This window comes from Artibeus jamaicensis, unplaced genomic scaffold, assembly GCF_021234435.1.
Source record: "Artibeus jamaicensis isolate MK-2021 breed Jamaican fruit bat unplaced genomic scaffold, CSHL_Jam_final contig_467, whole genome shotgun sequence".
NCBI classification, from domain to species: domain Eukaryota; kingdom Metazoa; phylum Chordata; class Mammalia; order Chiroptera; family Phyllostomidae; genus Artibeus; species Artibeus jamaicensis.
This window is the reverse complement of record NW_026521845.1, coordinates 8571929-8593272: the sequence shown is the minus strand read 5'-3', so window position 1 is coordinate 8593272 and position 21344 is coordinate 8571929. Positions and strand designations below refer to the sequence as shown.

Sequence of the window (21344 nt, the reverse complement as noted above, 5' to 3'; positions counted from 1 at the left end):
CTCCATCCTTTATTTATTCAGCTGTAAAGTAAGGCCCCTTCCATGTGCAAATTACCATATTACATTGTTCTCCTTTACTTCCTGACTCTTCCTTTTCACTTCCAGTTTATCTGTGTGTTTCTTTTGATTTAACTTTTCTCTCCCCTTGGACGGACTTACCTGCCTCTTGGTCAGCCACCTTCTCTTCTCTAATCTCATCTCTCCCTGCTTCCTACCTCTGTTCCTTTGTCTCCTTTACTCCTTATCACTTCTCCCTCCAGTTGTCTTTTCAAAAAGATATTCTATCTTCTCCTTATCCACTGGTTCCTTCTCATTTCCTTCTTTTCTTTCAAGGACAGGATAAACTGCCCCTTAAAAAACTGTACCTGAAAGCCTTCCTCAACAGGCCGTTGTCTGATCGTCCTTATTGGCCCACCCTTTGAATCCTGGCTGTGGGTCGAGTCCCCCGTCCCTTCTCCATTTCTGTTGTTCTCTGTCTTACACGCAGAGAGAAGATGCTTGTATGCCATTTTCAAATTCTGACCTCAGCATCAAAATAAATTCTAGATATCATAGTAGTGGCCAGGAATCCAACAGTGAACAAGACTCTGCCTCCTAAAGAGGATACTCTCTCATATGGTGTGGCAAGTGACATGGTAAGGTTATAAGAACAGCATCCAACCCAGAACTTGGGAGAACCAGGACATAGTGCTCAGAAGAAATGACAGCTATTCTGAGTCTGAAGGGGTGATTCAGTGGTAGCTGGGAACATGGGGAAGGCAGGCGCCCATACCTGGCCACTGGAGGCATTGCAGGAATGAGGGGGGCCTGTGGCTGGTTTCTGTGGTGTGAATGTGGAAAAGGAGGCCAGAGTAAGGAGTTTGGACCCTGTTTTGAAGCCACGGGGAGCCAGGGAGGGGTTGTAACCGGCACAGTGACACTTCAGAGATGCTCCGGACATCGTACGGAGAACGAATGGCAGGGGCACATCAGGCAGGGACAGTGAGGAGGTGGCATCCTGTGGGGGCTAGTGATGATGGGCACAGTGACGAATTCAGGTGTGAGAAGAGGGTAGAGGGGCAGGTTGTGCTGACACAGTGGGGTGGGGAGGGGAGGCGAGGGGAGGAGGGGCAGCCATCCAGTCCCCTGGGCCCGGAGCAGAGGTGTGTTTCTGAGGAGCCATCGCAGTTGCCTTTGATCTGTAAGTGCAGGCAAGTCTTTCTAAAAGCGTCCAGATTGACATCCCTGAAGACGAGCGCTGAATGCTGTCTCCTGTCTCATCAAGGTGAAGGGCAAGGCTGGCTTGGGAGGGGGCTCTCCGCCGGCTGTAGAAGGCCTGCCCCTCAACAGCCGACCACAGGGGGTTGGAAACATGCTTATGCTGTAGAACACTTTGCACTGAATTGACTGTCATCAAATAAATGGTTAAAATATATTGCTCATCATCCCTCATGGGCAAGTTCAGTCCAAATAGTTGTACAAGGATGTGTGTGTCTGTGGGCACGTGTGTTTATATACACGCATGTCCATTTAGGAAGTGCATGTGTGTGTGTACATGGGTGTGTTGTATGCATCTTTTTCCTGTTCCTGCATCCCTGCGCGAGGGGGATCCTGTGTAAAGCCCTCAATGAAGCTGGTATCTGGGACTGGATACCTAGAACCGGTACTGGGTGGGGGGTGCTAACTCATTTCTACGAAAGTGAGCCAAACAATGGTGAGTGACAGTGATCGTTTTTTTCCCATTTCCAAAAGTCTGGACTAAATTTGAGCTGGTGGCATTGAAGTGGGTGACTCCATGGCCCATCCCCAGCCCTCTGAGGGGTGTAACTCACTTCAAAGATCCATTGAAATAGCCTCCTATGCGGGATGCAGTGAGCAAGCCCAGAGAGGCGCTTACATTTAAAAACTCTCAGAAATGCACTTACAGATTTAAGAAAAAAATCTTTACAGGGAGTAAAATGCCCATGAAAGAGATGATTCATTTTATTAGCGCAATTAAAACAGTGGCGTCTGTTTTCATCCGTCATACTCATGGAATAGAAAATGTATTGGAGAAAAAGCGATATTGACCTGGAGATGGAATTTAAAATCTAAGGAAGTTCAATGTCCATTTTTCTGAAAGAAGTAACTGAAAATCTCCTGTAGGCTATAACTCAGGCTGACTCTCATCATTATGGACCAGGAGCCGGAGTGAGATCATCATGAACCAGGAGCCAGAATGAGCGCAATCCCTACCCCATCTTTTCTGAAGCGCAAATGTAGCCAGGAGTGAGTCATTCCACAGGGTACCTCCCAGGTGGAGGGTCTTGGATATAAATGGGCAAGACTGCAGTAGTGGAAACTCCATCTCCCTCCCCTTGGCTGTGCCGTCCTCATCTCTGGGTGAGTTCTCTGAAATCCACTCCTCGGGTTCCGGTCCCTGCCTGGGGCCAGGTCCAGGCTGCCACCAGGGAGGCCTCGGCTGACTCAGAGATGACAGGTCACCCTGACCATCTCTGTCCCAAAAGGCCAAAGCGCTATAACATTTCCTTCTGGGGTGGCAAATAATTTATGTAGCAATAACACAGGAAATGATTGATCTGTGTGGCCTTGGCTCATTGCCTTCCTCTGAGAACGTGCCAGTAGGAGAGAGACTGGAGACTGGTTCTGTCAAGGAAAGGTAGGCAGAGGAGCGGGGAGGGGGTGGCCTGTTTACTCAACATGTATCAACATGAAATATCAAGAAGACAGTGGGGAAGGTACAGAAATACAGGTGCCATTTCTTTGGGCCAAATGTCCTACTTTGCAGAGTTGTTTTAAAGGGCGCATGAGATCATCCATGCATTCATTCATTCATCAACTATTTATTGAGTTTTACTTCTTGCTAAAGCTTGAAGAGGGACGAGTGGAATGTCCCTGCTCTCATGGAACTTGCATTCTAGTAGGCAGAGCTGGGTCAGAGAAATAACAACAAATAAGTATGCAGAGTAGCAGGCAGGTGATAAAGCAAGGGACGAGTGAGAAGGACCACACAGTGGTGCCATCAGGTATGGCGGTCGGAAAACCTCTTTGATGGAGGGGGCACCACCCTCAGTGACCTGCTGAATGAAGTGAGGAGGGCAGAGTGTCTGGAAGCATCCAACACTGTGCTTGGGATGTGCTCAGAACCTTGTTATCACTACCATGGCCATCATCCTTGACCGGAATGGTGTACTTGGGGCCTGCATGCCCCTTTAACATGTCAGTGCTCAAGCGTTCTAGGAAGTCTGGTGTAGCACATGCTTACAGTGGAATCATATATCTGTATATGTGGGGTTTTTTTTTTCTCTTCGGTTGCAATTTAACTTTGGAGGCCGCTCAGAATGTTGAAAGGGAAAAATCAGCAAAAGCTGATTGTTTTGTGTGGTTAAAAGTCTTGGAATGCTCTTTCCCACTAGTTTCAGTAAACATCTCTTGTCCACTCACTAGTGTCAGGAGCTGTCTTGGGCACCGGCGAAATAAAGATGTGAAATAGTCGGGTGTTTACCCTTAGGAAGCTTATGATCTTTTGTTCCCCTCCTGATTCAGGACTTTTGCATTATTTGCTTAAATAGAACCAGCAGGAGCGATTTCCACACTGACAAGGCTCTGTGGCGTTTAGACAAAACAGGTTGCATTTGACTGTTAACTCTGATGTTTGTTTAGTTTTATAAAATATGTAAGAGGCTTTTCCATTAGTGCATAAGACTTTGAGAAAGCTTTTAGAATCTCTTGTCACAAGTAGTTAAGTATCGCTCAGGGGCGTCCCAAAGCCGACAGCTTGGGAACTTAAACACTGAGTGTGGTTTAGGCTGAGCGTCGGGTCTGAAAAATCCACCCGGCAACGCTGTACGGCCCTTTAGCCTTGGTCAGCCGCGTGCTCACACCCTGTCCGGACAAAGTTAGGGGTGAAGTTCTCAGCCTCAGTGTATTTTAATGATGGAATGAAGTGGAACTTGGGAAATGTGATTTGTACCCATGAGAAACATAGGGAGTGCTTTAGTGCCACAAATACAGCACTTATCTAAACATCGCCTTTCTTGGTCTATTTCTGCTTTGTGTGAGTTGATAGTTTGCTTTGGGGCCAGAGGGGATTCCTGGTCACAGGGGCCTGCTGGGCGCTCCCATGGCCAGGGCTCCAGCACATTCTCCATCCGTTCTCTGCTGTTCGATCTTCAGAAGCATGTCCTGTTCTGTCCTATCCTGTCCTGTCCTATTCTCTCCTATAATTCCCTACTAGGTAGACACTCACAGATTCATTGGTTGCCAGGCCCCATGAGGGATGTAGCCCTGTGAAGGCAGGAACTTTGTCCTGTTCACCTTTGCATGCCCAGGGCTTCGCCCAGAGTAGGTTCCCAATGACTGTTTGCTGAGAAGTGAGTTTTGGTGATGATGGATGATCCCAGCAACCACGTAACCCCCGGGATTCAGGAGCGCTTCGCTGAGGACAGTCAAAACTCTGAAACCAGAGCCCTGCTTCTCACATCGGCTCAGGTGGCAGAGCACCTGCCTGGTGCTCTGTGCAGGATCGTGTGAAATAATAGTACATGCAATTCACCATTTTTACCAAACTTTCTGGTAGAAAGTGGCACAACGTGCCAGACATTAAAAGAATGCTATAATGGGAGTCATACGTTGCTTGCTTTGATTATTTTTAAATGCCTATTATTGTAACCTTTAATTTTTAAAAATTTTTGCAATTTGGGTAAGGGGTGTTATCATTCAGCTTTAACAACAGGACTCACTAATTCAGGCTGCAAATCACCCGTGCTCTGGGTGGGGCTGCATATTGGGGAACATCTGCTGTTCTAGAAACATCAAGTCATGCTCTTTGCTGGTACCAGTGGCTGAATCTAGATGGTTTGACCCCTGAATTAGACCCATGTTGGAAAATGTCTGATGACATTCTTTTGTGAATTCAGATCACTTTAGGAGATTGCTGGATACAACAGAGGTTTTTCTTATATTTTATTAAATGTACTGGGGTGACATTGGTTCATAAAATTATATAAGTGTGAAGTGTACAATTCTATGATAGAGAGCTCTTGCTGTAGATTAGGTATTTAAGGAGCTTGTTAATTGTCTGTGTCTGAACTCAGAGTCATTAGAATGGCTTGGGATCTCTGCCCAACCCCATGTACGTATGCGAACTTCATCCACCTAGACCAGCTCCAAATCACCCTTCTCAGAAGGTAAATTTCAGGAAACTGGCAAACATCCTGGTGATGACTGATAGAGAAGAACTTTCTTCTCACCAGCTCTGTCCAGTGGAAAATGTTCTTTCTGTAAGTATGTACTGGTGAGGCATAAGTGGAAGCCTGTGGAAATCAGGGTGGACTGCCTGGAAGCAGAAAGCTTCAGGAACATACTTTTCTTTCTCTGGCTGTGAAGGAAAGTGTGGCCCATCACTGTTGTTGGGCACTCATGAATAGTGAGTACACATCAGAATGGAAACTTGAATAAAGGAAATCCAGCACTGTATTTAAACACATACTTGTGTATACCTGTTATCAAAAATTTGGATTGAGCTCTTTGATTGGTGCTGTCTTAGAAATCCTATTTTCACCTATTGGTTGATGATTTTAACTAGAGAAGGGATGATACATTCGGTAAATCTAGAAATCTTTTTGAAGAAAAAGGTATGTCCGAAGTCCAGTTTTGTCTTATTGACAGGAATTGCCCACTTCTCAGTTTTTAGACAAGAATTAAATGCAAACAGTAGGCAGTTTTGCTTACGCAGGCAAGAAAGACTCCACCTACAACCTTTGCCTTTCTGGTCACATGGAGGACGTGCAGTTGTTCCAACTCCAGTGAAAAGGGCACAGCTGGGGGGCAGCAGGGGACTCCAGACCATCAGGTGAGTGGGACAGAAACACAGGAACCCCACCAGTGCCAGTGAGGCTTCTTGCTCTTCATGCCCATTTATTTTCCCGTTTAGTTTAGTCTGAAGCCGTTTTGATAGGCATTCTCCTTGAGCATGTAGTCAACTATTAGGGCAGGAGGAGGGGAAGGCCCCCAAGAACTGTCTGCTCCACTCTGTGAAAGGCACAGGCCACCCGCGAAGATACCAACAGTAGTGTGCGTGCGCTCCAGCCCCTTGGCCAGGCAAAGGTGAGAAAGTAAGGTTACCAACCCAAACAGTGACCACAGAAGAGGAGCCAAGTATGAACTGAGTGGGCGAAGCCATGACATCAGGACCCACTAGACCTGAGACGTGGGGTTCTCTGAAGGGCAGGTGCCGTGATTCTGAAAGAGGAGGCTCGTTTTTGCCTGGGAGGAAGCCGTTGCTGTGATGAGGAATGATAGTTGCATATACTGGTGATTTGTACAAAATTATTCTCGAGTTTATTATTCAAGGAATATTTAGAAATAGGCAGGCAAAGACTGTCATTGATGTCCCAGATGAGAAAGCTATGTATATGTATTAATGGAATTCATTCTCAGGTTTATGGACCCGAACTTCTCCTGGGAGTCCACAGATCTGCAGGCGAGTAGACCCCTCTCCGATGGACAGGAATGCCAATCAGTCAGCGAATGGAGCCCAGGATTATGCAGAGAATTCTCTGGTGGGCTCTAGAAAGGATTCTTTTCTGTAGCAGGGAGCCTAGGAAAATGTCGAGGGGAGACCGCCGAGATGTTCAAGTGATTTTGGTGGGGTGTGCTTTTGCTGAGCAGACAAACGTCTCTCCAGACACCTGGGCCCTCCTCTCCGCACAAAGAATCTTTGTAAATGTTCCCTCTAGTCAGCACTTTCCCGTTATAGGGATGGTGAAAAGGATCAGGTGGCGTCCCCAAAACAGATGTTTGTTGCTGCCAAAACATTGTAAAAAGCATCCATCTTGAAGATGTTAGACAAACAAGTACCTGCAACTGAGCTGTGGCCTGGCCTTGTAAAGACTTTGCCCAGGACAACTTTAATGTTTCAGGAGCAGTTGTGCATGAAGCCAGTGCCAGCCAGCGGGAGCAGATCGGTCTCTAAGTGTCACATGGCTGCAGCTTGGGGATTGGAAGGGCTTCCAGTGATCGTAGGATTTATTTAGAACTCTAGATTCTCACATATAGGAGAGACCCTTCCTGCCAGAGGCCCGGAGAAACCTGGATGTCGCCCTTGTTCCTTTTGTTTGCGGAAACAAAGCCAGAGGCTTGCTGCAACCCCGCACGTGGGGTGCTCCAAATGTAGTCGTGCTCTTGGATTATTTATAGCACCTGAGCGTCCACCTAGCACCCAGGTCCTTCTTATTGCTCAGCTCCTCCTCCAGCCCCGTGGCCCTATATTTAGATCTGAAGCGTCATCTTCAGATGCTGTGTGACCACGGCAAGGTGGTGCCTCTGAGAAGTGTGGGGGAGATGGGGTTACTCTGCCTACTGGAGGAGATATCCGTTCAGGATAGCTTCACCTTCTGGGGTTAAGGCTTTGCTGTGTGTAAGAAACCCAATTAGCAGGCTGTATCTCTTTAATATCATTTTGTAGAAGGAAGCATTTTTGTAATCTTGTATTTGTTGCAAAAATCACTGCTGTTGTGTATTACCAACTTTTGGGGATAGATTCTTAAAATAGGTGGGTATGTATATATACATACACATATATATCCACAAGAAAGGGGTTTTTTAAAATTTATATTTGAGTAAAATCAAAGTTCTAGATAACAACAACAAAACTTTTCACTCAGAAAGATCTGTGGTGCCTGCTCTTGAAAAAGGAAATGAACATTCGAAGCCGTATTAGAAAATTACCAAAAAAAAAATCAGTGGTTGATACTGTTCTAATAACTACGTGCTGAGCACTCTCATTTGGAGAGAAAAGAAGGAAGGAAGCTGAGGCTTCGATAAATAACCCATTCAAGGTCACTGAGCTAGACGGGTTTCAGACTCTGGTGGCCCAGTTCTAGGCCAGAGCTTTTCACCATGATCCCGGCTGCCCTTTGATGTCGTTCTCTGATGGTTCATGTTGTCCTGTATGTGTGAAGCTCCCTCAGTGGTGACCGTGACCTGCACGCCTGCAGGGGGCTGGAAGGACCTGTGCAGGTGACGGCGCCCTTCACGGGGCAGAGTCCTTATTGGTGGTTAATGCCAGGTCTTGGTTCAGAACCCTCAGAAGGAGCCTCTCTGTCTATTGCTTTCTGCGTATTGCCGAGATCTCCCAGAACAGTTTTCTTGGGTCCGAAAGCCAGTCACGTTGCTGAAAGAGTCAGTGTAAAAGCCACGGGTTGGGCATAGTAAGGTGTGCCACTGTCCACTCTTCCATCCCATTAGGATAATTTCCTTTCTTTCCCTTTTCTCCTGAAAGTGCTTTCTAAAACCACAAGCGCTGCAGAAATTGCCCCGGTTACCCTCCATTAGATCCCTGACCACGCGCTGTGTCGGGCCCAGGAGACACTCTCCCTGCCGCAGGGGCGGGGAAGGGTGTGCCCCAGGGGCTGTGGGTGGGGGGTGGGGGAGCTGTTGGGTCTGCGGCGGGCTAGCTTACTGCTGCCCACCTAGGACCGATCGCTTTCACTTGCTCTTTCCAGATCTGGAAGAGATTTTTTTACTTTACAAAATATCCAGTTTACACGTGCGTTGTCTACCTGCTCAAAGACCAAACCGTGGTATTTGTTTTAGAGAACACGCATTTCATTCTTTCCTTCTTTTTCAGGTAGCATTGCATGCAAATTGGATGTCCAAGTTCCATGTTTAAAAAGCACTCTTTTTCTCCCCCCCATGGGACAGAATCCTGGCACTTTAGGGAAAGGGTTTCTCTGAAGGAGGGAGGAGAAAAAGATGGGGAATAATGAATTCATCGAGCTGAAAATGCACGAGGCAGCGAAGCGCTCAGGCTTCAATACTCGGCAAATGGAAAGAGAGCGCCCATTACTGTCCAGATGCACAGACACAGCCCTGCTAATCGCTTGGTCATGCTTGGGAGACACTAAGTCATCACAGGCCGTGACATGGGGAGAGCAGGGTGCTCGGGGTTTGTTGTAAGAAGAAATTGCTGATTTGACATCCATAACCAGCAGCATTCGCTTCCCCGACCCCCATCCTCAGATGACAAGCCTTGGCCGGAAACATGCTCGTCTGTGTGCGTGTGTGTTTAACTCTTTAGTTTCAGCACAGTTGGAGATCACCTGGGAGGTGAAAACACTTGTCTAAGAGACTGAACCAAGAGAGTCATTTATACTTATCTCCACGGTTTGTTGTCTCTTACACATATGTAGGTGCATAGTCGTATTAAATATAAAATAATACAAGTTGATATGGATTAAAGAGTTGCTTTCTGCCAGGAGATATTTGGGTTTATTTACATGTAATACCTGATGGACACCCCAGGACAGTCCTATGAGATAAAATTCCATTGTTGTCTCCATTTTATGGAAGATAGGGGGCCTGCCCAAGGTCACAGAGCTGAGTAGGGGAACCAGATTTGCAACTGAGGTTGTCTGGCTCCAAAGCCTGTATTGTTGCCCACTGTGCCTTGTATTAGATTATATCTTTTAAGAAACCCAGTGAAACCAGAGGAAAAATTAGTTGAAGAGACAAAACACACCTTTTTTTTTTCTTTCTACGTTCATTTTACTGAGTATTGTGCTTAGGGTAGAGTGCAAAGACAGACACGCACGTAACCCCAAATGAACATCATTCTTGCTGTATTGGAAAGATGCCTTAAGGCCGGGGGTGGTGTGAAGGAAACGCCCCCCTAACCCTGGGGGTTGCTTTCCTGTGCGCTGCCACAGACCCAGCGCCTGGGATGGTGTCTGGCTATTTTAGCAGGTACTCAACCAACAATATAGTCAGGAAAGAGTGTAAATGGATAGCATATTTGAGCTGAGACTTGATGGCTAAATAGAAATTTTCCTCTGGATAAAGTGGCCAGAGGCATGATGGAGTGGGAGAAGAGCATGTGGGACAGATAGGCAACCACCTGCGATATTGTGGAAACAGAGCTGCTTCTATGATGCTGGAGCATGAAATGTGAGGCGGTCGTGTGGAGGCAGGAGAGGGAGCCCAGAGTGTTCAGTCAACAGGCAGAGTGTACCCTGCCCTGGTGGTACCATGCAATGGAGAGCAGGTTCACGCAGGAGGAATGAGGGTGCGGTTGAGGTGACGGGAGACTGTGGGGGAGCGGTCCCGGGGAGGTTAGCGGGGCGGCACCCTGGATGACGGAGGGCAGGGATTCGGGAATGGTCAACACAGGAGGGAGCCTGTTGCCGTGGCCCTGGCTGAGACACGTGGGCGTGAGCTGGGACGGCGCCTGCAGAGCTGGAGGGTGGGGTGGACTTCAGGAATATTCCACAGACAGACCAGACACGGAGGGCCGGTCATCAGATCTCAGGAAGGAGAGGATGGGAGAAACTGAGGACAGATTTCTGGTTTGGGGAAGAAAAAAACAAGTAAGCAGCAGTGCCATTAATTTAATGAGGGCTATGAAAAAACTGGAACAGACTTGGGTTCAAAATTGTCAGGTTAATTTTGTCAGTGTTGTCAGGTCCGAGGTTCCTTTGGGACATGTATCTGGAGATGTCTGGCGTCTGGCAGCCATGTCTCAGACTCAGGACACAGGTCCGTGTGTGAACAAGAGCCACCTGCACCCGGAGTGGCCATAGTTCACGAATTTCCCTAAGCAAGGCTGTTGGTCCAGGCATGGTGGTGTAATACCGAAGGCGGAAGGCAAGCATGACTACTACCACTCACATTCACCAATGGGCAAGACAGAGTAGGGCGTAGCAGCCCACGGATGGGCCTATTGAGAGGACTCCATGAGAAATGGGGTTTGGGACTGCAGGGCCCGGGTAGAGAGTCAGGACCCTTGGGTTGTCGGAGGCTCAGACACCAGCCAGCCCTGGACCCTTGGCCTTGTACTCGTCCACAGTTTTTAAAGACCTTCTCAGCTCTCACAGGCTACATCAAAGGGTTTGGAAAGGGCTCAGATAAAAATTAAATTAGCACTGTAAATATAGCTAAAATTTTATTTCAGGAACGTGCCCACCTTCTTAATGATGTTAAAAAAAAAAAAAAACCCAAAAAGGAGCTTAAAAACCAAAGTAGACGTCCTCACTGGAGCACTGGCTTGTGTAGCCTCTAACTGGTAAGCAGTTTTCTTCCTAATGTCGTTAGGTTGCCTTAGAACTTGACCCCTAAGGGCTTGGCAGCTTAGGTCCGATGCAGGAGGCGAAGGATCTGTGCTAGGCTGGAACAGGGCAAAGAAAGTTTCTCCTAAAAAATGGGAAGCCAATAATGGAGCAAATATATAATTTCTTGCTCCAATACCATTTCCGGGATTTCGCCAAGCCATTTAAGAAACAGACATAAAAGATGACATTCCGGGGCCTGTAACCCTTTTATGAATATGAATATAAGAAGTACTGAGCCTAGGACAAGAGAGAAAATGATTCCATCTGGCTCTGCATTCTCCGTTCTTTGGAGTCCACTGTGATTCAATGAATGGGGGTTGGCGGGGGCGGGAGGAGCTTCAGATTCTCTTGTTTTCTCTCTAGGGCACTTGGTTTAAGGCAGGGTACAGACCGAAATGCGCCTAAACATACTCTTTCTCCTTTCTTATGGAACTCATAAGGGTAATAATAATAAGGAAAAAAGACAGTTTTATTCGCGTATGAATTGTTTAAACAGTTCGTCTATTGTTTAAACACACCACACAACACATAGCTCATCACTGAAGAGGAGTGAAAGTGAGTCTAAGCAGCAGTTAAAAATGGTTTATGGGCAGCCAGTGGCCTGTCCTTGAGAAGTGAAGAGATAAACGCTGCCTTTGTTCGATGGGCCCCTCATGAAGAGGTGCTGAACGTCAAGGCTGTTGCTTTGAAAAGCTATTGCCATGTAAATGTCAGACCAGTGCAGACACTGAGTTACGAAGACTACACCTGCTAAAGGTAAACTCCATAAAGCAGACAACAGCGAGTCGCCCATCAGCTTGTATGACATGTGCAGCCTCAGGAGGACCATCTCAGTTTAGTTCATTCCAGCTGCTCACTTCCAGCTGGGAGAGTTGAAGTGTGTGGGGGAAGGGAGTGACATGTGTGTTGTAGACACACATACACACGCGTGTACTTTTCGGAGCGTTTTCTCCTTTGATACACGGGGTTATACTTAGCTTAAAGTGAGCATTCATTTAGAGTTGCTAAAATGATTTACATTTTGCATATGTACACATCTTCAATACTTCACAATTTCTTCATGCTTTTTGTATTATCAGCATGGGCAAGTTTGTTGGATACACCTTTCCAAGTAGGTTGGATTGAATATTACTCTTAGTTGGTGTTAGGTAAGTGTTAAAGCATGGGTCAAAGTAGGACTTCAGCCCTGAGAGGTTTGCAGAGCAGCGAGTTTCCAGAAGGTGTTTGGGTTTATCATGGAAAGCAGTCCTTTTCTGCAATCTTTGTCACCGGGGAAGACAAGTCAGTGCTGAGCGTTTTGGGTGCGAGGTGAAGGTCATTTTTTCCCAAGTATTTGCTCTTTACGATGGACTATGTAACGAATCCTGTGGGAACCTGCAGGTGGGTAGTAGGTGCTCAATGAACGCAGTCCTTTCCCACTGGTGTAGGAGATGGCCTAAGTGTTCCATCAGTTGCCTGCTCTTTGGATCTGGTTGATTAAGGGCGACTCTTTGCTGCCGAAGAGATTAGCTCACAGACCTCTGTCTCTGGCCTCTCTTCTCAAGGCTCACAAGCAGAGCCGCCATCAACATGAAAACCGAGAACTGCCGTGAGTTCAGAACTATGTGAGTGCCTTTCTCACGAGCACTGTGCATTTGCAGAGAGCTTGAGAATCATTTTTCCCTCTGACTAAATAAATACCGGAGCCAGAATAAAGGGAAGACCATCTGAGATCACCCACCCCTGTGGCAGGGCAGCTTCATCAGGACAGAACAGTGTGAGAGTCCCACCTGCTGAGCTAGCCCAGTCCTCCCATTGCTCCTGGCTTGCTGTGCTTCCCATTTTGCTTTCTCTTAGATAATGGCTTTCCCAAAAATTAAACTGAAGCTCTTTCTCCTTGTCTTTCCTTCCCATATCTGCCCTTGATCTGCCCAGTCCGTTGTATTAGAAAGGTGGTTGAAGATAGGGTATTGGAAGAAGAATGCAGAACGGAGCGGTGGTTGTCCCTTGGTTGAAATGCAATCTGATCTAATTTCTGAGTCCCCAATTGATGTTTGCTTTTATTAAAAATGTCTGCAAGGGTAACTGTTCTGAGTCGATTATTCAAGGTAATAGCATTAACTAGCTGTGCTACAGAGTCAATAGGAGTAACAAAAGTATACACCTGCTGATTAAGACTGACACGAAACAAATTGGTCAAGTGAAACTGACCGGAGAGCCTCGGCAGTGGGAGCGCACAGCCAGCGATGCTCAAGCCCTGTCCGCGCTTCTTCTTTTAGGGGAAGAATTATACATTCCTTTTCCGAGTATGTTTGTAGCCTGCTGAGAACGTTCTGAATAAAAAATGAAGGGTAACCCAGAAACTGCCCTTCCCGTCCTCCGAGGGGAGAGAAGAAGAGAAAGAGTGGTAGGGGGTGGGAAGGGAAAGAGACCTGTGTGCTTCATCCAGGGAAAGTAATTGAAAATGCTAATTCTGTGCCCACAGACTACAACTTTGAAGGACAGGTCCTTGTCATTGGGCTACTCGGGAAACGGCAGCACAGAAATAAAAATAGATCATTGACCAAAAATATCCCTTTCCAACTGAGACGGTTTAAAGTGCGGCTGCCCATTTTTTTCTACTGAAAACAAAACAAAACAAAACAAAACTATAAACCAGCCTTTTTATTGTTTACCTTGAGAACACCAGAGACAAGTGTGTATGTGGTTGAGGAATAGAAATACCGTGAATCTCAGTTTAAGAAATGTTGAGACATTTTTGTTGTTTTTTTCTCCCTTTGGAATGTGCACTGTCTTCAAGGGTCAAGCTGAGGTTATTGTCCAATCGGGGGTTTCAGAGGCTCAAGTCAAGTGGCAGTTTTTGGAAAGACAAGCATAGTTGGAAGTTACGGTACCTACTTTTTTCTTTAAATAAACAGGTATTTAATGATCATGATTGCAATTATGGTAATAATCCCATTGTACTTTAGTTGTAAACTCAAGAGTTGCACCCAGATTTGTGACCGATTTCTAGTGTTTATAACCAGTGGGGTGGGGCAATTACGGCAACACAGCTTTGGGACAGGCTCTGATCATACAGCACATTAAAAATGAGGCGTGTGCTTACTGACTTGTGAGACTCAAAAATGTTAGAATGCAGGGCTAGACTTGGCCGAGCTTCCTTCCTTCCTCCCTCCCTCCTTTCTTCCCTCCCTCCCTGGGTGCACAGCAGTGAATCAAGGAGCCTCTGCCCACGTAGAACTTATGTCCTAGGAAGAAAGTAAACACGTAAAAAAGGCTAATAGTGCCTCTATCAGATGATGGAGGAAAACGGAGCAGGAGAGCAGGACTGGTCGTTTGGAACAAGATGATCAGGGCGACTCCACTGAGATGACATTTGCAGAAAGACCAGGGGAAGTAGATGGTGTGGTGGTGCAGGTGGCTGGGGAGGGTGGGTTCTAGGTCAGCGACCAGCGGAGGCAGGAGCATGGCGGTGTCTGCTTCTTCAGGGAAAGCAAGGCCAGCCCAGGACCAGAGAGACACATGCACTAAGGAGGGTGAGAGGCTGTGTCAGGGGAAAAGTGGGGACAGGTCACACCGGTGAGTGTCATGGCTATGATATGACTTGCACTGTGAAGGAGATGATGCCATTGGAAGGGTTTTGGGTGGAGGCGTGACGTGATCTAATTTACATTCGCACAGGACGTTCCCGACGCTGTTTAGAGAGTAGACTGAGGAGAGGCCAGGGTGGAAGCAGAGAAGCCCCCTGGGAGGCAGCGACAATAATCCAGGAAGAAGGGGCAGCAGCTTGGACCCTAGAGGTACCCTGGGGGTGGGGAGAATTTGGGGGACGTCTTTCTGCATATACCCTGAAGGTCATGCCAACAGCACTTGGAGGTGATTTGGTTGTGGGGTAAGAGAGGAAGTACGTACTTGAACTTCAGACTCTCATTCCACAACCTTAAAAACCTTAGTTTCTCACTCAAGTATCAAGTATCACAATAAAACCTTCTGTATGTACTGAAATGTACTTTAAAAATGAAAAGCTTTTATTTCCGTTAGTTTAGGTGAACTTCTGAGGCCTGGTGATCGTAAATACTCTGACCAAGGCTGTAGAGCCAGTCAGTGGCAGACCAGACACCTGAAGTCAGATCTTCTGCAGAATTGGTGTCATAAGGACCGTCACCCTGATCAAGTGCTGGGACCATAAGTTATGGGGTCCCAGCCTTTCAATTGCCTAAAAAATCCTTTGAGAACCTGAGTCAAAGCAAGACATCTCAAATGCTGTCGTTAGGGGTTATTACAGGATGTGAATGAAGATAGAGGTGCTGACCTACAGTGAGGTGCATTTGACTGTGAACTTGGTGATCTTTTTTCCTGGTAGCTAGCAATCAATGCACCTAGTTGTGGCCACTGCATTCTTATCCAGTAACTCTTCTGTCACTCATTGGCGGTTACGTGTGGCTTAGGGATGCCGGCTGAATTACTGAAATAGAGCAGGCCTGATTAGCCTACCCAACAATTAAAAACATGACTTCAGCCCCGGGTAGTTAAAATGCCAACCAGCTGGCTAACCTATATGGTTAGTTTCTTTTTATAGATGTGGGCAATCCCTGGCATTGTTTTAGCACATCCAGTACTCTGGCGGTTGAGAATGCCAACTGGCTGCACCAGGTTTCAGCATGATGGATGGATTCGAAATGAAGAGCAAGTTCAACTATCAATTAATAGGAAACAATATAAATAGGGGGAAAAAAGCCCTACCAATTTAGTCCATCAGAGGTAATAATACCTAAACACCTTAACCTCAGAATCATTAGTCCTGAATATTTCAATCAATATGGATTCTCTCAAAAATCAATTTGCTGCTACAAATATGATTGTTTAATAATTCACAAGTTATGGGCCTTCAGGCAAGAAAGGGTGAGCGTAGCCAAGGAAAGAGGTGGTCTCCACCTTAGATGAGATTTCAGTTAAAGGAAGCGAACATCTAGGCAGTGCAGTTGAACATTAGACAGTCTTTCACGTGTGAGTGTCGCGAGCTGTCTGTGCTGTGAGGTAGATGCACTTCCGTTCTGCTCCATTGTTTACTTCCCCATCGCAGCTATGTAGCGATTTTCCTCGTATCATAAATATTTTATTAAAAGAAACCACAGCGAATTTCGGTTTTACTGACTAGATTAAAAACAATCATTTTAAATAGCTAATGACTGGTGCCAAATCATCCGGACATTCTTGTCTGCGGAACTGGAGAGAAAGGACATATGAAGCTCATAAGGCGTCTTGGTAACTGTTCCGTGCCTCCTTGCTTGTATGTTAGGGATTTTGTTTGGTAAACTTCGCCTTTACACAACCATCACTTTGGACCGCACAGATTCCCAGGACTTGTGATTCTTTCTAACACCATCGCTTTCACGCTACATCTGTTCACTGAAAAGATGTTTCTGAATCTGTCTCCACGACAGCTCCCCACGATCCAGTTACACAACGTGGGTAGATCAATCGCTAATGAATCTTGCAGGGCGAGCTTTGATTCACTCCCTGGTCTCTGTGAAGGGTCTGCCCCCGAGTCTTTGGAACAGTTAAGGGGAGACCGTTTGGATTTGGTTTGGTTCTCAAACCACAGTTTATACAGCCACTGACTAAAATATTCTTCCGCATTACTTTATAATGGAATAGATAACTGTTGGAATGGGGTGACGAGGGTCACTGCTGTACACCCAGGAGAAGGTCCTGTCATCTGAATGACTTGGTCCTGCCTCCAGCCTGGGCCACACCCCCATGTAGGGCTGGGTGACCTGTCTGTGTATTTGCATAATCTTCCTTCCTTGGATTTATTCTCCAAGCCTGGGTCAAAAAATGGGGCTCATTAATAAACATTTATTGAGCACCGACAGGGTATTGTGTTCCAAATATATTCCCTTCCCCGTAGGCATGGGATCCACAATGTTGGCTCCCAGCAGTCACCTCTGCCCTGATTTTGAGAAGAGTAAGTTATCTAGGCGATTGAAAGGACGTTCAAATATTTGTGAACTTTCAAAGGGAGATAGTCCTTCATCGAAAATGTCCTTTTAGATGGTCACAATTTCTAAGTATTTCCTTGTCTAGTAAAGTCTACTGACCAGTTTCTGGGATGCAGATAAGCCCTGATAAAATTAAAGATACTAAAACTCAGAGATAATCATTCAGTTTTTCAAGTTAAAAGCATTTGTTCAATTAGGTGTGGGGACTGTAGAGAGAGAAAAAAAAGAACCTCATAACCATTGAAGAACATTGTCAAGGTCATTGGCACGTAGTTGTTAAAGTCATTTGGATTTGGTGCCATTGCGCTGAAAATCCGATCAGTAGGCGAAGTTGAAGAAGACCCCGTTGTTAGGGTGTGTGAAGCTCTTTACTGAAGCGTGATAAATAATTGAAAATGCCTTCAGCAAATGCCTGTTTTAATGGGAAAATACTTTGTCATGCAGTTTTTCAATTAGTATTTACTAATTCAAATTGGTTTATCATTCAGCCAACTGCGCCTCAGATTTTTAGCAATGCGTTTTCTCTCCTTCGTTTTGATCTGTGGATTTCCCAGCCCATAGTAACACTTGTGGCAGTCTCGATGCTGTTTCGACAGAGTTCTCTGCTTTCTTCTGCCTGAGGTGGCACCTGAAGGATTACATAAAAAAGTCATCCTAGGTGGCTCAGTGGGACCTGATTTGCGGGGAGGGCTGTGGGAACTGTAGCTGCTCGGATTAGAATCCGGGGCAGGGAAAGGGAAACATTTGAAATTGAACTAAAGAAGATGGCAGTTCTCATAACGGTCCTGTGCCCTTCCCCTCCGATCCAAAACAACCCCCATGGCTCAGTTCTGAAAGCCATTCTCTATGCCGGATTTAACATTCTTGTTTGAAAATTTCTAGAGAAGGGATAATAGTCCAAAATTGGATTTCTAAAATACCAGTCCTGAAGTATAAAGCATTTCTTATGCACCGAAGGTGGCCTCAGCCTTGAATTGGTCCAGGGGCTGCAGTTAATAGGAGCATGAAAGGGATCCTCTGTTTATTTATTTCTTTTCCATTTGGTGGCAATGAAAGCTAGCTAAAAATAAAGTTTCTTGGTTTCCATAAGGAACTCCCACATTCTTCATTCACTCATTATTTAAGGAGCACCTCCCCAACTGCGTTACTGCTCTCAGAAAATCTGAGCTCTGCATGCCTGCGCCCTCCTTCCCCGTTAGACTCTCAGTCCTGTGAGGGAGAGAACTCCGTATCTCGCCTCTCCTGAGCTTACTGGCACGTAGTAGGATTTCTTACGTATCTGCCACAGGAACGCATCTGGGGTCGAACGAATGATTAAATATGTGTTGGAGAATGATCGCTCAAAGTGGCCTGTAGTTTGTGACCTAAAAAGAGAGAAGAGTAAACACAGGAGAACATTTCATGCAGAAGAAAAAGTGGATGGAAATACCACTTATATTAACAGTCTGCAAATGGCATACTTAGGCATAAATCTAAAAGAAAATAACAAAATTAGAAAACTACGTAAATGACGAGACAGGCACAGTCACTCCGGGGCCTCAGGAAGACGCTGCAGCGAGGCCGCTCCGGTGAGCGAAGTCGAGCAGAGTGAGCAGAACGCCCCGCGGGAGGACCTCGGGAGAGCCCCGTGTCCGCTTTCCAGGGGAGCCTGCACCCACCTCTCTAGGCAGGAGAGGCCGGTTTCAACTCTCCGGTCTGCTGCTCCTGCTTCCCATCTGCAAGATGGACACTGGGAGTCCGAGGTGAAGCCCCGGGGCCCGGGACCAGGGAAGGTGGGCGAGAGGCCCAGGAGCAATCCTCACTATTCACAGTATCCAACGGGGAGGTTGTGTGCAGCCTGGGTAACTCTTTGGATTATCTGAAGCCACATGAATGGAGGCAGTGAATCCTTTGTTGAGACTTTGTGCTCCAACCTAGCTCTTCTCTTTTTCTGAGATGTCTCTGAAAATGTGCGGGTCACTGGTGAAAGCGAAGTGCAGGGTGCTCCCAGCATCCGTGGGGCCAGGGCCAGAGTGCAGATGAAGCCGCTTGTTCCACAAGGGTTTGAAAGCTACAAATCAAGCTAGTAAGTCGGTGAATAAAGCACTATTCAATGATTATATTTTGATGGATATGCCTTCATTATTCTTTTAACTGAACGCCTGGTCCACAAACCCATAGTGTCGGTACCATCTTGGAGCTCATTAGAAATGCAGACTTTCAGGCCCTCCCTCAGATTTACTGAGGCAGAGTCTACATGTTAACAAGACTTACAGGTACTTTGTGAGCACATTTAGCTTCGAGAAGCACTGTGGAGAATGACTGGGAAGACCAGGCTCCAATGGAGAACGCCCAGGTACAGAGTACAGAACATGGCGGCATGACAAGAACTGTCTCTCAGCCCGTGAGTCCTGCCCTCACCCCCTTCCCTTCCCACTCCCAGCCTCGTCCGGCCTCTCTAAGCACCTTGTGCACACAGGAGTGGATACCCCAGTCTACACATTCAAATCCTCTCGAAGTAGCTGCTTTTTGTCCTCTGCTTGGGCCCAAGAGTGTGCTGTGGACAGGAGAGGACGGGTGCAGGCCTCAAGTAAGCGTAGGACCATTGAGGCAGGGAATTCCCAGGACTGGAGGAGGTCGCGATGCAGGGCGTGGGCTCCAGGTGGGCGGGTCCCCTTGGTCCCGTAGACTTGTCACACCTCGGAGAAGGGCACAGACAGAAGGCGGCTGAAGTGCAGGGTGCGGGGAGCCGCTCCTCTTGCTCTGGCCTAAGGGTAGTATAGGGTAGACGTATCCCTGTCTCGGGTGTGCGATGATTGTGCTAATGGCATCCAAGCCAGAGCACCTTCAACAGCGTCAGCTAATGGACAGATGGAGACGTGTACTGGAGAACGCATCCACATAGTGGAAAAAAGGGGAGGCTGTTGGCAGGCACGCAGGACCCTAGAACCCCACAGGGCTGGGCGGATCCCACTGAGATCTGACTCTCCTGCCACGAGGGTTGGTTTGAAGGAAAGATGTGCTGTGAGAGTCTTAGGAGACTGATCCCTGACACAGCGAATCTGGCGTGGGCGGGGTGAAGCGCAGCCTGTGTGCGCATTTTCAGCTGCGTAGTATTGGGTGTGATCTTAACGTCGTTGACTTGTGTGGCCGTGGTGAGTTTAAAACTGGCCCCCTAAAAGGTATTTCGTGCCATCTTTCAAAATCCGACTCTCCATCAGATGGAATTTCTTTCCTCAAAAAAAAAAAAAGTTACAAAATGTGATTAGTGCAAATGTCTGTGAAATTTATTGTACTATTAAAATCCTATTGGGTCTTTGTTTATGAAATGTATTTTTCTGTATTTGTGGTTTAAGGAGGCTTGATAATGAGGCTTTGAAGATTCATAGCCTCTTTTCTGTGGCTTAATTTAGGCTCTATATCAAATATGTAAAATAACATTATATCTTTCCACCACCTCTGTGGATCATACATTTTGTTATTATTTCCCTGCCAGAGTATTTTCTTCTCTTTTTTCATAAATACCAAACTACTAATAGTAGGGGACTTGTTAATAGGAAGCCATTATCTGGAGCAGAAAGAAGGAGCGTGAGTCCCCCTGTAGGGTTGGGTGGACCCGCACTGCTCTACATTCCGTGTGGGCTGCCGCCCTCACCCCTCCGCGCCTCGTTCCACTTTAGGAAAGGCGTGTTTCATTACGGACTGCTGGCACCGGGCTCCCCGTGGTCCATCACTCCCTTTCCTTAGGGAGAAAGTGCCTCGCTCAGCAGAGTTGTCCACGGGGCAAAGAGGTTGAGATAATCAGGTCCACCTTGGGAGGAGAGAAGAGCGTAGGCAGCACGTCCGTGACTCAGGGAAGCACCCAGTGGTTTTAAATCCTTCCTCCACTTCAGCCTAGGGCAGCCGAGGCCTTTCTGCAAGCACTGTCTCGGGTTCTGGGATGTACTTTTCTCTTGACCTTCACGGCAGCAGTGACTTCACATTGCTCTGAGCACAAAGACCGACATCCTAAACATGGTCTACAAGTCCATCTGGTGGGGCCCTGCCCATCTCTCTCACTGAGCTCAGCCCATGCTCCCCACCCTGTGCACCCCCCACCTGCTCTCTTCCAGATCCTTGGATTCACCAGCTTCCTTCTGCCACAGGACCTTTGCGGCTGCTCTTCTCTTTGCTGTGATATCTCCAAGCCTTTGCCTAATTAATACCTACTCTTAAGGATTGGTCACCCTTAGTTGGCTTCTCTGGTTTGGGAAAAGCCCTTTATTATACACTTCCAAGTCATTTATTTTTAATAATG

General features: G+C 46.9%; 1 protein-coding gene across 12 annotated transcripts in view; it reads left to right on the top strand.

Moving 5' to 3' along the window:
- ESRRG (estrogen related receptor gamma) overlaps window positions 1-21344 on the top strand; it is a 507715-nt gene that overhangs the window by 112316 nt on the left and 374055 nt on the right. For 2 of the 12 annotated variants that reach the window (XM_037142715.2, XM_053667341.1), the window contains exon 1: window positions 2125-2361. The exons of the other annotated variants lie outside the window; for them this stretch is intronic. The gene's annotated coding sequence lies outside the window, so the exon portion shown is untranslated. Of the gene's footprint in view, window positions 1-2124; window positions 2362-21344 lie in introns of those variants that run through there. 12 annotated transcript variants of the gene reach the window in all.